The 23,696-nt window shown below is 34.4% G+C and overlaps 2 protein-coding genes across 4 annotated transcripts in view; one reads left to right on the forward strand and one right to left on the reverse strand.

Moving 5' to 3' along the window:
• LOC118193369 (band 4.1-like protein 4A) overlaps positions 1 to 23,696 on the reverse strand; it is a 254,951-nt gene that overhangs the window by 177,303 nt on the left and 53,952 nt on the right. The window lies entirely within an intron of this gene.
• The window catches only part of LOC118193365 (uncharacterized), a 93,167-nt gene continuing 81,800 nt past the window's right edge, over positions 12,330 to 23,696 (forward strand). The window contains exon 1 of the mRNA XM_035364446.2: positions 12,330 to 12,461. The gene's annotated coding sequence lies outside the window, so the exon portion shown is untranslated. The remainder of the gene's footprint in view (positions 12,462 to 23,696) is intronic.

Genomic DNA, 23,696 nt, shown 5'->3' on the forward strand with positions numbered 1-23,696 from the left:
TTTACCCACATTTAGCGGAAATTTAACTGAATGGATAACATTTAAAGATTTATTTAACGCTAGTGTTCGCAACAATCCAAATCTTTCTGGAGCTCAAAAATTACAATATTTAAAAAGTTCTTTGAAAAATGATGCTTATCGCATTATTCAGTCAATTCCCATAGCTGATGTATTCTTAGGTTTATTAATTTAAAGTTAAGATACCGCTTCGCTACATTATTTGGTCGTCCTAGGCCGGAGCTTCGAGAAAAACCCGCGCTTGTGAATAAGAATTCTACGTGTCCGTAATGGTGGTGATAATGCAATTTTGGCTTAGAATTCTCCAGAGTTACGCAATGGATACAGTGTTCGAGGTGATTGAAATAGTTAACGCATTTTAATTGCATTTGAGATTTCCTTATTGCTACTATTTTTGTGTTTAAAGTATTAGTAAAATCATGAATTTAGAATATTTTCAAAATGTCAGATATAGAAAAAAAAAAAAAAAAAAAAAAACGAAAGAAAATTTTGAAAACGCAGTTAACGAAATTTATCGAGAGAATAGATTATGATAACTTAGATAATGCTGAAGCTGAATTAATCTTAGAAAAATGTAAAATCTTTAAGGAAGATTTTAAATCTTTATTTAGAGACATTTATACAAATTGTGATGATGATAAAATAGACACTTTCGTTGAGGAAGAACAGTCGATTTTAGAGAAAATTGAGGAGGTTCACTTAAAAATTATTCGTAATTTAATGATTTACAAGGTCGTAAATGCAAATGGCGATAAACCTGTCGTACCTGAATCAATCTCTCAAAGTTTAAAGTTACCGAAATTATCTTTACCCACATTTAGCGGAAATTTAACTGAATGGATAACATTTAAAGATTTATTTAACGCTAGTGTTCGCAACAATCCAAATCTTTCTGGAGCTCAAAAATTACAATATTTAAAAAGTTCTTTGAAAAATGATGCTTATCGCATTATTCAGTCAATTCCCATAGCTGATCAAAATTTCAGTATTGCTTGGAATTTACTAGAAGAGAGATTTTCTAATAAGAGAGAACGGATATTTGCTTTTATTAGAAGAATTCTTAACGTTTCTCAAATACAAACGGAATCTGCATCATCGATATAAGTTTAGTAGACAACGTAAACGAAATAACTCGCTCATTGGAAATATTAAATCAAAGGATAGATAATTTTAGTGATACTTTGTTGTTGTATATTATTTTGCAAAAACTGGACGTTTCGACAAAGTTGTGGTGGGAGCGTCAATTAAAAAAAGACGAAATACTAAAGTTGAATGACTTGATAGAATTTTTGAAGAATTACGCTAGAACATTACAGAACAGTAAACCTTTAATTAGTAAAACGCATAAATCAGCTAAACCAGTGTATAATAGGGTTACTTCTCTGATTACTAATTCTACTTGCTTATTTTGTAAAGAAGATCATTTTTAATACAGGTGTTCTAATTTTTTTAATTTACCAGTGCAAAAACGAATAGAGTTTGTTAAGACTAATAAACTTTGTTTTAATTGCTTGTCTAATGTCCATAAAGTTAAAATGTGTAAGAGAGCAAACACCTGCAAGCATTGTTTTAAGCATCATCATAGCATTTTGCATTTAGAAAATAATTTCAAACCAAAAAATGCATCTAGATTCCCTTCACCGGAAGCACAAGTGTTTGTTCCGAAATCGCAAATTAAACCAGAAAACAAGTTGAGTGAGGTTTCTCCAACTGTTTGTGCAAACAACTATGAAAATAAACATTTTGGAGCTCTTGCTAATGGTAAACGTAGTCATGAACTTTTGTGTACTGCTTTAATTAAGGTTCAAAACTCAAAAAATGAATTCATAAATTGTAAATGTTTACTAGATTCAGGTAGTGAAAAATCATTCATTCGTCGGAAAACATCTATCAATTTAGGATTGAGCATAAAAGATTCGAAGATATTAGTGTCATGCTTAGGTACTTTCAATACAACTACTACTGGAGAAGTTGAGTTATTGTTTACACTTCATTTTAATACTAATTACAGAATTTCAACGTCCGCTTACATAATAGACAAAATTACAGGAAACATTACAAGTGTAACATTACCTTTGAATTTATATGAAAGTTTCGAAGATTTAACTTTAGCAGATCCTACATTTCATGAATCGGGAGAAATTGATATTTTACTTGAAGTTAATGTATTCCTTACTTTAATAAATGGCGAGGTAATTAAAAGGGGCAAAAATCTTCCATTTGCATGTTGTTCTAAGTTAGGATGGGTAATTGCTGGAACTAAACATTTTGAATTCCCAAACCGTAAGCAAGTTTCAGTCAATACGCTAAGCGTAAACACGGAGGAATTAGTTAAATCATTTTGGGATTTGGAACAAATTCCTACATCGAAACCTTTAACTAAAGAGGAAAGATTGTGTGAAAATCATTTTGGGATTTGGAACAAATTCCTACATCGAAACCTTTAACTAAAGAGGAAAGATTGTGTGAAAATCATTTCGTGGAAAATCACGTGCGTAGTGAAAAGGGTCGTTACTCAGTAAAACTGCCATTCAAGCCTAAAAGAAATGAGTTAGGTAATTCCAGACCATCAGCCTTTCGCAACTTTCTTAGTCTGGAACAAAAATTAATAAAAACTCCTAAAGTATATCAACAGTATAAAGACTTCATGTCCGAATATTTATCACTTGGACACATGGAAGAATTATCCGATGATAATCCAGATAAAGTAAATTTTCATTATTATATACCTCATCATCACGTGCTAAAAGAATCCAGTCTTACCACAAAACTACGCGTCGTTTTCAATGCTAGTGCCAAAACTACATCAGCGATATCGCTTAATGACACGCTAATGAATGGTCCCAAGGTACAAGACGACTTATTTACTATTCTTTTGAGCTTTAGATGCTATCCCATAGCCATTACTAGCGACTTATTGAAAATGTATCGACAAGTTCAAATTCATGATGAAGATCGCGATTTCCAAAAAATATTTTGGAGAGATGATCCATCGAAGCCGATTAAAACTTACAGGTTGTGCACAGTTACGTACGGCACTGTTTCCGCTTCATACCTGGCTACTCGCATACTCAAACAACTAACAATTGACGAAGGAGCTAAATTCCCAAAGGCAGCTGAAATAATATTACACAATTGCTATATTGATGATGTCCTATTTGGTTCAGACACAGTAGAAGACGCAGTAGAGTTAATTTCACAACTGAGTGAACTTTTACAAAAAGGTGGCTTTCAATTGCATAAATGGTGTACAAATGATCGCTCAATTTTGGAAACTGCTTTAAGTGCTCGGAACTCAAATTCTTCATGTATAGTAGTTGATATTAAATCAATAAAATTATTGGGTTTGGAGTGGTATCCAACGCAAGACGAGTTTACTTGTCACTTTGGAAATCTCGAAAACAGAGAGTGTTCTACTAAAAGAATAATTTGATCTTCTATTTCGAAAATCTTTGATCCACTTGGTTGGTTAGCACCTTTTATAGTTGCAGCAAAAATCTTGCTTCAAGATATATGGAAATTACAAATCTTGTGGGATGATCCCTTGCCAGATGAAATCAATCAAAGATGGAAAATCTATTGTGAAGATATCGCAAATCTTGAATGCATTCATATTCCTAGGAGAGTATTATTGCCCAAATCTACAAATGTAGAACTTCATTGTTTCTGTGACGCATCAGAAAAAGCTTACGCCGCAGTGATTTATTTAAAGTCTTCAAATAATTCTTCAATTTCGGTGCAGCTACTAACATCAAAAACTCGCGTAGCTCCCCTGAAAGTAATCTCTATTCCCCGTTTAGAACTCTGCTCTGCAGTTCTATTAGTGCATTTGGTTCAAGCTGTGCAGAATTCATTACAAATTCATGTTGACGATATTTACGCATGGTGTGATTCAATGATAGTTTTGTCCTGGATACAATCAGAACCAACACGCTGGCAAACCTTCGTAGCCAACCGCGTTTCAGAAATTCAATCAGTCTTACCTTCATCGCATTGGAATCATATAAAAGGAAAGGAGAGGTTCGAGGGGTGGACGCCATAGGAGAAGGTTCGTCGTTGATATTGTGCCTGCCTCCGATCCTGTATCACGTGTACGCCCTGTCCGATCTACGTGTGTAGCGGTGTGCAACCACGTGCAAACTCTTATCTGCATGCATCAGCATTTTTAAATGCTAATCTTCGGTTTGTATTTATTTTTAAAAGCCTGGATGCTTTTATAAATTTATTATTTTGTATTATTTTAGGAATTTTCATGTTAGTTTGCCTTTTCTTGCGAATTATGTTTAATTGCTGGTACGAGTGATACCGCGCTATTGTTTCTGATTTTTCTGCGCTTATTTTTGCGTATTAATTTTGAAAATTAAATTATTTTTCAGATTTTAAATTAATTGCGTGCGCGTAATTAAATTTTTCGGATTTTGGTTGTTGTGCCTGCTTAGTTACCCCCAGGCTCACGCTGTCAGGTGTGAGATAGGGGCCTAGTAGACTTTCGCCCGCTCATCCGTCTACCGGAACACCTTCGAGTGGGTCCGGTTCCGGGGCGTGGGACTCTGGACTGCTGATTGGGCGCAGGATTTTTTTTAATTCTGTATTGCGATTATGGATACGATTTTGGATGCCGTGAGGGTACAGATTAGTGAACTTGATACCATCCGCCAGCAGAATGGTACACTCACTGATACTGAAAATAAGATGTACAATTTCTTACAAAGTATGATTGAAATGCTAGTTGCTGTTAACACACAGTTAACACAATAGGATAAAACTCAGGATAAATCCTCACATGGTAAAAATCCAGATAATGATAGGGACAGAAGTCCTATTAAATTACACAACAATTTTGATACTCTGAATGAAATACCATTGGATCAGCCCACGAGCTCAGATGATGATTTACCAAAGACTAAAGGTGATCAAACAGTCAGAATTAGATCTCAGAGACAAAATTTTAAGAAAATTAAGCTTAGTAGTTCCCCTAAAAGTACTACACAAAAACAACAAAGTCAGGACAGTATCCCAAATACAACAGCTACTGAGGTAGCAGTTAATCAAAATACTCATACGCAAATTAATGAGACAATGGATACCACTTCACCAGATAACGAAAACCACACCGACATGACCACAAATAAGCAAAAACAAAATAATAGGAATTCAAAAATTCCGCCAATTACTCTTAAAGAAAATAAACTGAAATGGAGTGAAATTCGATCTATCTTCCTACAGCGAAAAATCAAATTTCACGGGGAGCATATTCCTTCGGGAAGTATCAAAGTCATTACCGAAACACCTGACGATTACCGGACTGTAGTCCAAATACTTAAGGAAAAACAGGTTGAACACCATTCGTACATCCTCCCGGAAGACCGATATTTAAAAGTTGTCCTTCGTGGACTTACTGAACATACTCTGATCGATGACATCAAATCTGAACTTGAACAACTTGATTATCAAATCAAAGATGTTAAACAGATGACAAGACGGCGTAACGGAGAGGTTACCAAACTTCCTCTGTTTTTAATTTCGCTACCTAAAAGTGACAAGTCCAAGGTATTATACAATGAGAGATTTCTGTGTCACATGAAAATTAAGATCAAAGAGTATTTAGGTCGACAAGGACCCCTGCAATGTTTTCGTTGCCAGGGGTTTAATCATACACAAGCGGGCTGCAATTATGCACCCAAATGTGTCAGATGTGGCAAAGGACATTTTGTTAATGAATGCCCTGATAACAATGACAAGCCTCCAGTCTGTGCCAATTGCGGGGGTTCCCACACCTCCAGTTTCAGGGGGTGTGAGAAGTTCCCCAAAAGAAAATCTGAGAAACCAATCAATTTCCCCAGTAGGGTGATTGAAAATAAATCCTATTCACAGGCGCTCTCCACAGGCCTATACTCTGATATATTGAGTGAAGCTAAACAAGTTTTCACGGACCTTGCGGAACTAGTTTCCGTAATAAAAAATGCGGGATTTCAGATCTCGCAACAAGTCAAAGAAATAAAAGAAAATAACCAAGAGAAAAATACTTCTACTACTATAAATAATGGGTCAAACTAGACCAACGAAAGTTCCCATTTCTATCATGACTTGGAATGCCCGTAGCATTCATTATAAGCTCACTGAACTGTCAAACTTCATCACGTGTCATAATATTGACGTGGCGCTCATTACTGAAACCTTCGCTACGCCAAGCAGCCCGATGAAGATTCCTAATTATTCATGTTATCGATGCGACCGTCTAAGTCACCGAGGTGGGGGGGTCGCGATTTTTGTACGCAACTCTCTCCAATCTTGTCTGATCTGCGAAGAGCGACATAATGGGCATGAAATTGTGACTGTGTCTGTATTTCTGCCGCATTATGGTAACGTTTACTTCACTTCTATGTACAATCCTCCTCAGAATATGCTTGATATAAATTATCTCGCAAAAATACTTGACATTAATAAACAAATCATCCTTGCAGGGGATTTAAATGCTAAAAGTCAGGAATGGAATTGCAGGAGAACAAATAAAAACGGAATCAAGCTTTCCGAATTCATTAATAATCACCCTATTTATTTTCATGTACCAAGCGAGTACACGTATTTGCCGAATAATCCCAATACAGGGGACATTTTGGATATTTTCATTTCAACCATCTCCCTCTCTTTCAATCTAGAGGTTATTCAAGACTTAGACTCAGACCACTGCCCGGTCACATTGAGACCCTAGGTACAAACAAAGATATTATGGATGAACAAATTAATTCTACTAACTGGAAAATTTTCAATGAAATTCTCTCAGAATGTAATACTAACGGTATTTTACGCACTCCGGAGGATATTGAGATTGCGACCAAGCATCTTACAAATGACATACAAAGTGCCTACCATGCGGCCACTAGAAAAATTCCTAGAAGACAAGTTACTAATAAATTACCACAAAGGATTAAAAGGCTCATCAGAGATCGAAATAAGCTCAGGAAAAGGTATCATCTCACGTGCAATCCTGATACCAAAAAAGAGATGAATAGACTTGGTAAGGAAATTAAAAAACAGATAAACTCCCACCGTAAAGAGCTCTGGGATGAGAAAATTGAGAGTTTTAACGAGCCTAGTAGCTCATTCTGGTCGTTTGTAAAACGTCTGAAAAATAAACCCACAGTTAATAGGCCGATTTACCATGAGCATGGCATTGCGCTCACAAATATTGAAAAATGCAATACGCTCGCTGAGCACTTTGAAAAACAATTCATTACAAACACTTATCCATGCAATCAGGATTTTACAACTCATGTAAACTTCACTGTGTCAGAATGGCTTTGCAAAAATAACCTGCAAAATCACTTAGAACTTACCTCACCACAAGAAATCATGAATATAATTAAAAAGCTCAGGAATAGAAAAGCCCCCGGGCAGGATAATGTTAATAATGTAGCACTGAAATGGCTGCCAATAAATATGATTAATCGACTTACAGGTATTCTGAATGCCTGCCTGTACAATAGTTATTTTCCGAATATATGGAAGTCTGCCAAAATGATTGTGATCCCAAAGCCGGGAAAGAATCTGACGAAAACGGATGGGTACAGACCCATTAGCCTTCTGCCCAGTATGGGAAAAATACTTGAAAGAATTGTCCTCAGCAGAATACAACCACACCTGGATAAACTACCACTTGAACAGTTTGGATTCAGGAAAGCCCTATCCACGACAAAGCAACTGGTTAGACTTAATGAGTTCATAGGTAGTGCACTGCACAACAAAAGATACGTTGCCTTACTCATGCTAGACGTGGCGAAGGCGTTCGACTGCGTCTGGCATGAGGGGTTAATTTATAAATTAATCAGTTTGCAGTTCAGCACCGAGTTAATCAAAATTATTCACTCGTTCCTTTCAAACAGAACATTCAGTATTCACATTGATGATAGCACCTCAGATAAAAAGCAAGTACAGGCCGGGGTCCCTCAAGGATCTATTTTAGGGCCCGTGCTCTATTTATTCTACGTGGCAGATCTACCTGCAGAACATCTAGATCCAAATTTCTTCATGGGCTGCTACGCAGACGACACAGCTTTTGCCGTCAAGTCTGGGTCACCAAATTTTGCGATTAAGAAACTTCAAAAATTTATACCGAAACTTGAAACCTGGTGTGCCAATTGGAAAATTGCAATTAATGCAGATAAATCTAAACTTATGATTTTTAAAAAGAACAAAATGAATCACCCATTAACTGCACAACTGTTGTTATTTGATACTGTTGTACCAGTTGTTAAAACTGCTGCTTACTTAGGTTTAAAATATAGTGCTAATTTCCTTTGGAAAGAGCATGTAAAATGTGTCAGAGGTAAGACTATTGGAGTAATTCAAAGTCTCAAGCCGCTCCTGTCTGCGACCTCCAAATTAGACATCAAGAGAAAGAGACATATTTATAACTCCATTATACGTCCTATTTTTGCGTACGCTTCTCCGGCCTGGGCAACAGTTCAGAAAAAGGAGTTGAACACGCTACAAATTGTTCAAAATAAGGTACTTAGAATGATAACAAATGCTCACTACTATGTCTCGAATCAAACCCTGCACAATGATCTGAAAATGGAATCTGTAGAAACATATCTACACAAAGCAAATAATAAATTCTTCAATAAAGCACAAGAATGCAACCATATGACTGATTTAAATGTATTAGATTATGTTATTCTAGAAGAAGATGCTGCACTTAGACCGCTCGCGGCCCACCTCGCCCGTGACTTAAATTTTCCCACATAAAATTATCATGATGGGAATGCACAGTGCCTGTACATATTGTATTTAGTGTATAGTGTATTTTATTTTATTTTATTTCCCATTTATTATATTGTATGCTTTGTTGTATGTTCTTTTCACTAGTTTTTATATAATAATGTATGATTATGTTTAATTGTTATGATATATATTAATTCAGATATCATGATTGAATCTACTGGATTATGTCTGTGATCTCTTTTATGATACAACGCAAACATTTCATACGGACCCTCACGGCTCCTGCTTTGCATTTTCCTGATGCGCGTGCCACTCTTTGGCCTTGCGACTCATGGTCGCCCCCTGTAGCCACCTTTGATCCTCCTTGAAAACTTGTCATGAAAATTTCAAAGTCTTGCGCCCTCCGGGCTTAATTTTCAAGAGCCGGATAAGTTGCGCAGCTGCGCGACACTTCGGCAATAACCGTGCAGACTAGACTAGACTGATTGCGCATCAAGAGGTCTTTTGCCTTCAGAGCTTTCTACTCATGACTTGTGGTGGACAGGTCCTCAGTGGCTTAATTCAAATAATATTCTGCTCTCTATCAACTTACCATTTTCAGAAGAGTCTTTAAGGGAACAACGGAAAATATTTCTTGTTCAATTGGAACAGTCGCTTCGCAAATTCCAGTCCTTAATGAAGTTTCATCATTTTTGAAACTTAAAAGAATCATCGCATGGTGTTTTCAGTTTGCGAATAATTCAGCTAAATCTACCGCAACAAGGATTAAGAGTTACCTTAAAACCGAAGAATTGCAATACGCTAGAAATGCAATTGTTAGAGTAGTTCAAAGGGATGAGTTTTTTAATGAATATAATCTTCTGAAAAAGAATCAACCGTTAAACTCAAATAGTAAGATCCTTTCTTTGAACCCCTTTATCGATAAGAATGGACTTCTACGCGTTGGAGGAAGATTAAGACAATCCAACATCGCGCAGGACAGAAAATATCCTATTTTGTTGCCCAAGAAACATCACATAACACAGATTATAGTGAATCATTTTCATATATCCCATCTTCATGCTGGCCCCCTGCTATTGCTATCAGTAATTAGAAGAGAATATTGGATAATCCACGCTAGGTCAGTTGAAAGACAACAGATTTGGAAATGTGTGAAATGTCATCGTGTACGAGCTAAAACATCTACTCAGATAATGTCTGATTTACCATCGTCTAGAGTCGTTCCAAAGGTTTTCTCCAAAGTTGGAATTGACTACGCCGGGCCATTTCAAGTGAAGCCCAGGCAAGGTCGAGGAGTAAAACCAATGAAATGCTACATTTGTGTATTCGTGTGTTTTACTACAAGAGCTATACATATTGAATTAGTAGGTAATCTAACATCAGAATCATTTATTGCCGCTTTGAAGAGCTTTGTATCTCGAAGAGGAAAACCAATGGAAGTTTTTCCTAGCTCAGATAATATTGTGCGTATCGTGAAGATCAAAACTGCTAACGGAGTTTTCAAAAGGCCAATTCACAAACTTAGTGTTTTGCCTATCAATGATTAAATTTTTTTCCCTAAAGCATTATAACATTGTATTTTACTTTAACTATAAGTTCCTGAATTGTATCAAGGCTTCCGTGCATCTGTTTTGAGAACAATTTAGTTTCATTGCATAATTTCATATTATGTTTTCTTGATACATTTTTACATAATTTAATATTGTTATGATAATTTCATTTTGTAAAAGCTATTTAGTTTGAAACGATGTTTCAACGCCGGGCGGAATGTTTCGGCCACCAGAGCTCTCTGCCTGTCTGTGAGATATTATTTCGCAATGCGCAGATTGTATGCGTAGCTCGCATTTTGTTCTTGCATTCTTAAAACCGCTCATTGTAACTCTGTCGTTTTACTTTGTGCTGTGTATTGTGTTCGAAAGTTCAAACTGCCGAATAAAGGTTAATTTACAGTCCACTCGCATTGATGTATTCTTAGGTTTATTAATTTAAAGTTAAGATACCGCTTCGCTACAAGCCCATTAGCCAGATTTGAGCTCAGGTAAAAATTCAGCAGACTTATTATTTCGGCTACTGGTCGGCAGAAACCTTATATTAGCAAAATTGTAAATTGTGACTTCCGATTACCTAATAGATAAATGTAACAACATCCTTAATCAACCAATAGAATCCTACAGAAGTTTGGTAAGCCACTATATAATGGCACCAACATGTAAAATAGCCGAAAGAATCATAAATATCAGCATAATACCAAAAGAATCATAAAAATATTCCGTACTTCCATACAGAGCAATTTTTAAGGGTACGTTTACCCAAGTGACTGGGAAAATATCGAAATTGTTTACTGTTCCCACAGAGGTCGGCTAAAATAATAACAATTGAAGATTGCAAGTGATTAAGTTTTGTGTTTCAGACTAACTAGCATTTAAAGGAATGTGCTTAAGTATGGGAGATAGCAAGAGAATCCTAAATACAAACAAAATTCTACAGACTTTTAATAAACCAGCATTTGTGAGGTATATTATTTTTTCCAATGGTTATTTTAATTTGTTAGCCTTTCCTGTCCCTTCTGATTTCTCTCGCATATCCTCGCCCGGATATAAATGAGTTAGGGTGAACGAAAGTGTATTTAAACTGCTAAAGCGAAAAGTTTAGCCAGAGCGTGATTTCGGTATTGTGAGCGCACTCTGATATTTCTTCTAGCTGTTAACCTTAAAAATCGACTACGAATTCCTGGCCCGAATTATTATCCTGCCGGTGTAGGTCTGAGGCAACCTGTTAAATTAAATTTGAATTGTGTAGTCTTGTACTACTAGTCTATTTAAATTTAGTATTATGTATCTTTTATGTTCTCACCACAAGTGCTCGGTTTTTGTAAGCACGTAAGTTCGCGCAGTCTTTAAATTACGTTGCTTTCAATAAAAGGGCCTTTTACACCCTTCCTTTGGTTGTGTTCCTCTTCAAGCCTGTACGAGAATTCGCAAGGATTAACATTTAGGTAGATCTAGTCACATTTTATGATAGCGAAAAGAAGTAGATCCCACACATTTCAAAATGGTCAGAGGAATCTTACTGAATTTCAGCGAGTTGAAAAACAACCTTAATAACATTTTTAAATGGGTAAAAGGTTAGGTAAGTATAGGTTAATTGATTAAAGCAAAGTAACTCGACGGCTATTAGCCTACGGGACGGGACGCCTTCGTGAAGGACTTTTTAAGGTTTAACTGACTCGTATTCACGTTACACATGGGGAAAACCACAAAAAAGAACTATGCAGAGAGCCCATTCGCCGGGATTCGATCCTAGGTGGAACTGTCAGTGTTCAGTGATGTTACCGCTCGCCTGGTGGTGGGCCCAAAACATGTAAAAGAATACTAAACACGAGCAGAAACTGCAGGTAAACCAACGAAAAACGATAACAACATCATAAGTCAGCCAACATAATTCTACAGATTTTGTGGTAAACAGCATAGCAAATCCACGATATCTTCTAGCTAGCGCCCACCCACTGCCAGAAGACATTCAGGCGGCGTCGCGCAAATGAGTAAAGACGTACTTCCCGGCAGAGAATTTTGAGGAAGAAGTTCTATTCTCGTGTTCGAGAAGAAAGTTTTGTGCAAAGATGATCTAAGTCCGTTGGAGACGTCTAGCGGACACAGTGCTGTGAGTCTGGTAGTGTAGTAACTAATTCCGGTTACTATCAGAAAGCATTAATTCCAGAGGTAAGTGATCATTCCTTCTCCTTATTAATACACACATTTTATTTACAATATAATACAATGGTTACAAGCATTATTGTTAGGCAAACGCCTTCATCATTATTAGGCTTAACACCTTCGATCTTCCATCAAAACTAGATTAAGTTATAGAATATCAACACAGGCAAGACGTTCGAAGCGCCACCTAACGGCGCAAACTATCAATTTATAACAGCTAGTCCACATCCGGAAATAGTTTCGTGAATTTACAAAAAGATTTTGTTGGGAAAACTCTGAGTTTATTTATAATCACTTCAAAAATATGTTTAAAGTAATAAAATGATAGAATAGGATAGTCTCTATGTTTCGAATTAACCAGCCTCTAAAGTCAAGTTCATAAATAAACACATCTGTAGAACGCAATTCTGATTTGTAGTAGGGTTTGTGGAACTTTGGCTGAAGTTTTTGTTTGTTTCTTTTTGTGTCCCGGGTTTCTTCTTGCTCTTACTTCCTTTCTTTTCCACTTTCTTTGGAATTTGGCTTCTTACACATCCCGTCAAGCAAGTCAGATTCAAGGAGAGGACGAAAGACAGCCCAAAGGGCATTCGGAAAACCAATTAACGAAAAGCCGCTTATTTGTCGCGTACATGTAGAACTGTAAGAAAAGAGATAAGTTTAGAAGTAAATTTTCGAGGTGATAAAATCTGAAGTTTTGCTGATCCGTATTTCTCCAGACCCATTTCTTTCTAACTTGCGCAGCTGATGTCTCTTCTCCGTCAGTGCAAATTAAAAATTTTTGTTTGCCTTTGAATAAGAAGATCAGTAGAGTAGAAAAGTTTGAAAAGGATTAATAAGCACAAAAGTCCATTCAAAGTCAGGCTTCTTCGTTTTTTGTTTGAACAAATTTATCGTTAGCTTTCTAAACTTCAGTATTTCTAAGGTGAATGTGAAAAGCCTATTGATGGAAGACAATTAATGGATTTAATAAGCTTAAATGACAGAACAGAAATGAAACCATTTAAGCGTAATAATACGTTGTCATGCTGAAAAATGATTTAGCTGCCCCCTCTCCGGATGATAAATTTCTAAAGCTAAATTGCGCTCCTTGCACTAAAGTGGTTGCTAAACTTCCATCAAATGAAAACTACCAATATCTCGCAGAAAATCTGAACAGTAAAATTTGTGAGATTTTTACCGTTATAGCACAATATGTGACAAAACGTTTCTGTAAAAAGATATATTATTCGCCAACTTAATATTTCCAACGAGGAAACATATTTTCGCCATCATTTTATTTCAGTTCTGTAAAAGTTATCTAGACATAACGAAATATCTTTCTTTAGTTGGTTATTTCAATCAGACAAAAAAGAAATAGAATGACTCATTCTAAAATCATTTAATAACAATACCTAATTTAAAAATAGCTCTTTTATAACGCATGTATATCTACTTTAAATTATTTAAATATGTCAAAGCACACTACGTACGGGGAGGGATGCATTCGTGAAGGACTTTCTAAGGAAAAAAAAACTTGCGTGTATTTATGATAATGCATATAAGTTTGGTTTGATTTGGTGGTAGCAAAGCACGTGAAGGCTATCCGCCTAACAGGAGTCATGCCATCACAGAGGGCTTTCGGAGGGACCTGCCTCTTACCTACGTTACATGTGGGGAAAGTCACGAAAACGGCCATGCAGCCACACAATTCGCCGGGATTTGAACCTTGATCAAACTAACAGAGTTCAGCTGCTCGACCGCTGGCGAGCCGAAAATACATTTAAGAATAAGACATTTAATTTAATGGTAGACAAAAGGGAAATATGCAGACGGTTTTGAATTCTTAAACATGTTCGAGCTTATCTAAGATATAGAAGTAAGGGGAGAAGGCGATTCACAAAGCCTTCGTAAACTTTTAGCGGAATGCAGATATTTCTGAATAAAAGCAAGTATTTTCAGTTTCTTTTGGTGAGTAAAATTTCGCTAACATATCTTCATCGACTACATCTTTCCTACAAACTTACATCAAAGTATATGCAATCTCGTTTTTAACATTTTGTTGATGGAGCTTTTGTATTTTAATTTCATTTCTTCATACCAGCCATACTTTTGCTTTTCATGCAGGGAGTAGGTTATGTGGTTACGCAGAGCCGGTGCCAGATTCGGTCCAGTCAGGGTGGTCGCACTGAGCAGTAGAAACAAGAAGCCGCAAGAGTTAAAAAAATTTAGCTAAGCGGGGGCTGAAATCAAAAGTCGTAAAACTTGCACTGAGAAGAAAAGAAGTCTAGCCCCAACCCTGCGCTTACATTATGGTAGTGAAAATAAATTATTTCCTACCTCCGTGGATTACACTGTTACTAATTCACTTCTAAGTAAACATAAAACAGCGCTGTTGACGTTCAGTAAAAGAGCACAAATGAAAGGAAGTTTAAAATAAAGCTATTTATTAACACATCAGTTTAACGCGCGTTCAAACTATATCAAATGCAGAGCACAAATTTAATACACATTACTAAATCCTGGCTCACTCTTAAATAAGCGCGAAGAAATGGTAATTATCTGGAACCCACAAGATAAATTTCGACAAAAGGAAAAATAACAAAAAGCGACCAGCCTGCTATATTGCAAAGTCCTCTTCCTCTCTAGCTCAAAAACTAGAAGCTCATCAATACTGTTGCTTGCGTACGGGTTCGTTTGAATTGAATGCGCAAGTCCGATGAAAAATGAATAAACTTTATTATTATCACAACAAATAAATCAAAATTCTTAAATTTCCTCAGATATTCGTACAGTATTACAATATCTCACAGTAGATATCTTTTAACTACTCAAACGTTCAACAGAACTTAATTCAAAACAGCTAAAGAAAGCTAATAAGCGAATTCGCTACAGTCAACAAAAGCAGTTTTCTAAACAAACTCTTAAAACAACAGCTAACTAACTAACTGATTTGAGAGGTTTTTCTCCTTTTTATAAGATTTTAAATCGCGCCCGAGAACTTTCTGGAACTTTCTCGAAATCAAAAAGAGATATTTATTTATTTATTAAATGTTAAATGCACGTGCTCTTGTATTTTTAATTTTCCGGCTTAGCTTTCCTTTAATATTCGTCACGTGCTACACTGCACCGGAAATAAAACAATTTAATTTATAATTCAACTAACATTAGCTATTTAAATACCAAATCCGTAACAATACTAACTTACATTCTGGTGGAAGTCGACAAATGTTACAGTAAAATCAACACATTAAGATAGCTGGGTTAATTAACATAAAACCTTCACAAGTTGTAGATTATTTTTCTCAAAATAGGGTAGACCTATCTGTAACTAAAAAGCTCTAATTTTTGTGGTTTTAGCCTCAAAGGAAAAGAATCCAAGTTGAATGTTACATATTACAGGTAAACTATATTTTATTTTAGTTCGAACTGTGCTCTTCTGTGAGAAAATGGTATTGCTTCGCCTATTGCTGCGTCTTTGATTTGCAGTATAAAACTGATTAATAATAAATATCGAATCGTACATGCAGATTAACATTTTGGTAGCGCCACTCTATTGAGATTGAAAAAAAATCTCAATACAGATTGAAAAAAAAATATGTGGAAGAAAATAAATGAAAGCTCTCCATGTACTTAAAGCACTAAAGTTAAATGTATACCAGTTTAAAAATTGCACAACGTTATTTGGAGTGTTACGGACGGAAAATTCCGTATAGAAGGCTGACGTTTGTATACATTACAAGTGAAAAATATCTGCCAATATTTAATTTATCCGATTTGGGTTTGGTTGTGTATTGAAAAGGAAAAGAATCAAAATACAAAGCAAGAGAGAGTTTTTTCTTAAAATTATAATCAAGAAAATAGAATTTATTCATGACGTTTTGAGGATCTTTAAAATTTTGAGGGCTAAAACCGTAACGCTTGGAGGGTTAATAAATAATTTAATGAAGTATATATTTTTTATTTTACCGTAGATCTAATTTTTTAACTTATTTCGGGTAACACACTACTCCTGTTTACATGCTGCATAACGTTTATGAACGTTGTTCTGTGGCACATGCAATGAATGTTCTAAGACTGTGAGCTTCGATTTATGATACTTCGTTTTTTTTTTTTTTTTTTTTTTTTTTTTTTTCCCTGTTTGTTGTATACACAACTCTTATATGACTATCACTTCGAGGCACAGTGGTTTTTGTTGGCTTTAAGTCATTATTGTTTCATTATAAAGGTAATTACGTATACAAAGCAGAAAGAGTAGTCTAATTCATCCAGTGGTGTGGGGGTTCCGCTGAAGCTACAGACGTTTAATGTCAACCCTTCTAGAATTAGTTTCTTTTTAGAATATTTGACGATTCAATTTCAAGAAAGGTTTTCGTGGGGTTTTGAGCTTGGGGTTCCTAATTTTCACCGAGTGTTTGCGGAAGATTAACAAGGTTTTGTGTCTATTTTGAAAGGATTATGAGTGACTTTTTTCACAAAAATAATAATTATCTCTGAAAAAAAAAAAAAAACACTATTTACTGATTATTCTTATCCAGTGTATTAATGAGATTTAATTAAAGAAGCTGGCAGAATTTTTTTTTTTTTTTTTTTTGCTTTTAAACAGAAATAATAGAAATTATAATTACAGAAATAATAATTTATAAAAACAGAAATAATAATTTTTAATAGAAATTCATCTCATTATTCAGTAGATTATTTTCGAACTGCTTCTAATGACAACAAAATGATCAGTCTTATTTATATAAAAACACCAGAACTGATAAAGCAAAAGGTATTAGGTAAATTAAGAACATAAAAAACGCAAGATTAGTTTAAGTAAGTTTGGATATGGTAATCAGGCAAAGGCTATCTGTCTAAGATGAGGGATGCGTTCTTGGAGCATTTCTTAAGGTAGACTGGTTCGTATTCATGTTACACGTAGAAAACTTCCCTCCCCCCCCCGAAAAAAAAAAACCACTGAAGAAGCCAACCTATTCGTCTGAGTTGTCGAATTATCAGTATTCGGTGGTCTTAACCACTCAATCGCTAGTTGGGGGAGGGGCCTTACAGCATATAATGCATTCCAAATTTTATTCGTTAGGCCATCTTCAATTGAAATACCACCAGAATTGGGAAATCAAAAATTCCTCAAATATATTCAGTACTTCTGATGTGCACTACTCCTTAATCATAGTGCACCTCGATGTGTCATAGTTTCAGATACTACCCGAGTTTTGCCTAAAACCGCATATAATTAATACGCCTGGCATTATTATCTGTGAGGTTAATACTATAGCAGAGCTGTTAATTGTATTGCTTTATAACCCATTCGATTCACGTCTCCTTCCACATGCACTGCGATGCGAATGCTTAGTTAATCATTTCTAGCAAGTCAAGGCTGACAGTTCGGAACGTCTCCAAACATGCACACTTGATTTTTTCTGATCTTATCGTCTATGCATGTTAATGCGAGTGAGTACATTTGATCGATGAAAGAGACCTCCCATTCTTCTGCCAGCCCTAGTCCATAAAAGAAACTAATGACTGAAACGGAATCGAGGAGATAAAGCCTAAATAAATTCTGCCTCTAACAAATAGCTACTGGTAATGCCCGTCAATGGGCGACCGCGCGTTGAAAAGGAGGCTCTCGGACCGCCTGGGTTGAGGGACAGGGACTTAGCAGAAATCCCGACCTGTTTGAAGCTCCAGAGTTCAACGACTGCACTAGTGAACATTTCTTGCGCATTCATTAGCGCTGTGGTTGAGTGGTCTCCCCTCTTCAAACGGGAACCGGTCCACCCAAGAAAGGTGGAAACCTCTTACTGAGCCAAGGACAGTTTCAATCTAGAAATCACTGCAAACTCTTAATGGAATAATTACCGTATTCCACAACATAATCTTAATAATCAAGCGGATATTTAAAAGGATAGCCGATAGGTTCCTGGACCTCCCCGAAAAGGAGAAATGCGGCATTTTAGATAAAAGTTTAAAAGGAGTGGAAGAAAGCGCGCTATCAGAACCGTTCTTTTCATTTATTTAAAAATGCTAGTTCGTATTTCATTTCTTATCGCCAACACAGAAATTTTTCCTGCCTAATGTAAATTAGTCTCATTTAAGAAATAAATCTGAATTTCTATTAAATTGATTAGCTTCAAATCAGTTCTTGGGTCTACCCATGTAATTTATGAAAATATCCTTGGTACATTTGCTAGTGTATTATTATATCTTACAAGGAAAAATTACGTAAATATATATAATATATCATATTATGATATATTATATAAATGATATATTATATATATTATTTATAAATATAATATATCATGATATATAAATATATACATAATGATGATAAAATAGTAAATTAAATTCATGATCCATTGAATTAGCAATCAAAAAATAATAAAAACAAACATGATTGTTAAACTGAAAATTTGCGAAAAAACGTGAAATAAGTGAAATACAAAAGTTTTTTTTTTTTTTTTTTTTTCAAAAAATGTCAGAAGATCATAAAAAACAATAAAGAGGTCTTACATTTCTCGAGACATCTTAAGCAGGGGGATGGTATTCCCAGTCCTTATTATAGATAACGGAAAGAAGTAAAATGTATAGAATTAATATCAATCAATGCTAGCAAACTATTCAACTCGAAAGCACAAATTCAAAACAATTGGATAAAATATTTTTGAAAACAAAAGTGAAATAAAAGTAAATTAATACAAAAATAAAAAGAAAATCATTAACTATTAAAATTATAATTACTACATAACAGTTGATAATTCCTTAAATAATACTACTTAATAATGCTATTATTTAAAAAAAAAAAAAAAAAACTGCGCTGAAATTGGAAACGTTCATAAAGAAACGCATATTCGTAGTAAAGTTCCTCTAAATTTTTTTAATCTGCTATCTCAAAACTGCACATTAGGTCGTTCTAATTTTTCTTAATATTAATAATAAGAAATACTTAAAGCTCAAGAAGAAATATTTACTAGCTGCGTAAAACTGCAAATATATAAATATTCCCTCTGTTACTTACAGAAGGTCATTTCTATTTCAGTACTATTATATTCCAAAAAGAAGAAGACATTTTGCTGTTAACTCACTGTCTTTCGTTTCCTGACTTTCTTCCACTTCCTCTATTTGCCACCCAGGTAGAATAGTTGTTGCGAAGCTATTTGCCGTACCGATAAGCTATTTGCCGTACGGCTTGATACGCGGGAAGTCGTGAATATTTGTAAGCATATAGTGTCTATGTAACAAAGGGACACTTAAATACAAAGCCAGGCGAAATCCTCTCGAGAGACAAGTGATAGGTAGAAGACTCTTGAACCGACACTCGGAGTGCTCTCTCTTAGAATTACAAATTAGTGCGGAAGCATATTAGTTAGGTATAGCAATACCTCAGTCACATCTAATTTAAAACATTTTCTTCTATTAATTGAAAAATTAGTATTATTTTCCCCCCGTTTTTTACTGAAGCAGCACTTCCGTTACTCAATCTGTATTTTTCCAACATTGTAATCAATCATCTTTTGTTTTATCACTTAGTACTCTTTTTCAACTGTTACTGATTGATATAAGTACTTGCTACAATTTAGAACATTAAGAGGTAAGTGTTATTTCAGTTTCACTGTTTTTTAGGGGTTTTTTTTTTAATAATTGTTTTGATTGTCTATTTTAATTTTTGCCTGTTTTCTGAAAATTGTATTTCCATTATCCCTTTTTTAAAATAACAAGATGCTGTACTGGAAAAATTTTTTCTTTCCAGTTGGTTCCGTTTATTTTGAAATTTTAATTTTAATTTGAAACTAATTTTATTGATTGCACTTTAAATTTTATCTTTTACTTTGGATTTCTTTTATTTATTTATTTATTTATTTATTTATTTTCATCTTTCTTTCTGGCTTTATTCGCCTATTCTTGTTTCGCCTTCTTAGATATTTTCTTTCTTAAATTTAGACTGAAATTCACTTTTTGGATGGAAATTTAAGTTTATTTTTACATTTCACTTTTTTTTTATATTATTTGATTATAATATTTTTTGATTTTTACTTTACAAAGGCAACTTTGCCTTTGGTATTCCAAGTAACTAATTTTAAAAATATTTTTTCTTCTTTTTCTAAATCTTGACTTATTGCCTATTTTTTTTATATTATACACATATTTTCACTCAATTCGCGTCTGAGCAGGTTATATCTTGATGATTGCTTTTGAAAATTTCTTTAAAAATTTTAAAATATTAATTTTTTAATTAATATATTCTCATTGAATTATTTTTAATTTAAATTTAAAGAGATTCTTTGATTATTTTTTTATGTTACAGTTCATCCAGGTATAATTCAGAAACGTTACTCAATTCATATTTACTTATGCTCCTCCTTGGAAAAGGCCAAAGAATTACCAACTATTATGTTTCTAATCATTATTTTATATTTAATGACTATTATTTTATTTTTGAATTTATTTATCATATTGTTTCGTGCTCACAGATTCGTAATAGCACACAGAATAGATGAGAGCTTGATCAAATTTGTTTCACCAAAAGAAACACTTCACAGTTCTGGAACTTTCTATAAAAATAGTCGTACAACTCTTCACAGTATCACAGAATACAATCAGTAGTTACACTTCAAACTACTAAACTACTAAACTATCGTTATAACACTACGCAATGTAAGTGCATCTAAAGAGTAATCTACGTAGTTGATTATCTGTAAGCGCATCTACAGAGAGAAGCTACCCCGGATATATTTCAGTATTCTGAACTCGCGCTGAACTAACAATTAATAATAACTGAAACATTGATGTTCTCTCCGGTCTTATAGTATAGTTTTCACCCGATCGCCGAGATATTTCTAGTACTTTCTGCTTCTCGAAATACCTGGAAGTCATATGAAGGTCGAATACTGTTACAGCTGCCTATGAAATCAATTACAATATCCATTACAGTTATATGGGGACCGGACCAAAATATCACCAAATAATGGCCAAGTTTGGCGACTTCTAACCACATTTGACGACAAAAATTAGTCACCATTTTTCGGCAAAGTATTGTTTCTCTGAAGCTTTTCATCTTACATTATACAGAAAAATACAACAACAAAAATACAACAACAGAAATATACAACATACAGAAACACGAAACAAGTACAGAAAAAAAATGTGGATGAGAGAGTTGGAAGAGGGTCGATTTCCGAGAACGTACGTTGATCAAATCAAAGACATTCTTAGTAAAAGCCAGCGTAAGAGTACCCGAATTAAGTGAATAACAATATACCTACCTATATAATTTAAGTTTAAAAAATGTGGCTCTCAAATGAGGGTTCAGTTATTGAACTGTTGATAATTGGCTTTGTCGACTAATGAGTTTGCCGACCACCGCTCTATAAGAGTATATAAATACGAAAACTGTCACATTACCAAAGTGCGATAAATATACAATGCGCATAATGATAAAAGAAAAATATACAATAATCTACATAACTTTCTTAAAATATTTTACAAAGGAAACTACTTATTTAAGCGGAAACTCAATGGATGTAGAATGCCTTTTAAAAATAGTGATTAATAAAGTTAAGAAAGGCTGCATAGTTGAAACTATTTTGTAATGTTATTTCGTTTAGGGAAAATATTGATCAATGAAACTGTGCACGAGGTTAAGGCAGTCTCATGGAACATTTCATTTACTAAATGCGTTTGAAGGGAATGGGGAGATGAAAGAAAAGTTTTGCATTCGACTATAAAGATTGCACATCGCATAAAATAAATGAAAAATTGATTTTTCTTTGAGTTATGATTGATATGATCTCAACTTAAATTTGAATGCCGACGAGGAACTCTTTTTAACAGACAAAAGACAGCATTTTAATTGCCTCATTTCAATGGCGAATAGCACACATAATAGTGTATGTAGAGTTTAATTTCTGCCTTGACAGGAGTATCCACGTGCAATGATGAATTGCTTTTCCAATAAACATTATTTTGCAGCTATTTCTCAGATCTTGAAGATACATTCAATGAAGACTTTCCATTGTTTCCATTACAGAGTGAAGAAGTAATATTTGATAATAGAACTCCTGATTACTATAGATCCTTATTATTATGGTTTCTCCATGTATCGTGTCGAAAAAATTCATTTGAGACACTGGTATTTTTTTAAAAAATGGAAAACTTGCAAACACTGAGAAAAAATTTTAAAAAAATTAAATAAAGCAAAAGCTTAACGGTAAACATATCTGAAAAAATAATTTCCGATAACATGCTAGAAGAAAATTGTTGGAGGTGAAATAGCAGCTTTGTTTATCATTTCTGACGCTCATGGCTTTCATACTCTTAAGTAAAGAAAACACGGAAAAATGTTTGCAAAAAGACGAGAATGATGGATATTCTAAATGCTCAGATTTATGAAAAGTATGTAGCAGAAAACGGGGGAATAAAGAAATTGAAAATAAATCTGAAATAGCGAAGATAAACGTCTGGAATGTGTAGACAAACTTAAGTTATGGAATGGCCAGTTTATTTGTGATTGATTGGAATTAACGTTTCAAATAAAAAATTAGTTGCTTATAATTAAAAATTTACTTATATTTTTATTTCAATTAAAATAAATTATTAACAACACTTTGCTTAGATTGAAGTTACCTTCAAGAATTATAGCTGATTTTCATTTTATGCGCGTTAAAAATCCACCCATTATCATGTCAGTGTGAATTGATTGGTTGCAATCAACTCGAACCGTCTTGAGAAATAGATTATGAGATTAAGATTTCAGAGTTCAATAATTTTGGCGACAAGATATTCGGTAAGAAATTTTAGTTCAGGAAAGAGCTCTTTAAAAATGTAGTTTTGTCACTAAATGCTACGTATTACTTTAGAATAACCGAAATTATATATCATTCATCAGATTTATGCAGCAGATTAAAGAATAATCCTCATGAAGTGCTACTAGATAAACTTAAGAAATTAAAAGGCAGTTTTAAGAACGATTAGCTTGTGTATAATACGGAATAACTCCGGTATGTGTCACAAAAACCAGTCAAAAGGTCATTGTATGGAAAAATAATAAATGAAGTTTCTTATCAGTGCTACGACGATTGCAATCATATCGATTACACACATGTTAAAAAAATTTGAAAGCTTTCAGATTTTTATATTAACCCCCAAAGAGGCGTTTTTTCCCCTTTACACACGCATGCACATTTCGAAAGCATTTGGGTTAAAAATATTTAAAAACAACATATCTAGAATTCCCGATAGACATTCTTTAGCGCTGAAGATAAA

This window comes from Stegodyphus dumicola, chromosome 2 (genome assembly GCF_044657685.1).
Source record: "Stegodyphus dumicola isolate Sdum_Otavi_A_Nest chromosome 2, ASM4465768v1".
Classification (NCBI taxonomy): domain Eukaryota; kingdom Metazoa; phylum Arthropoda; class Arachnida; order Araneae; family Eresidae; genus Stegodyphus; species Stegodyphus dumicola.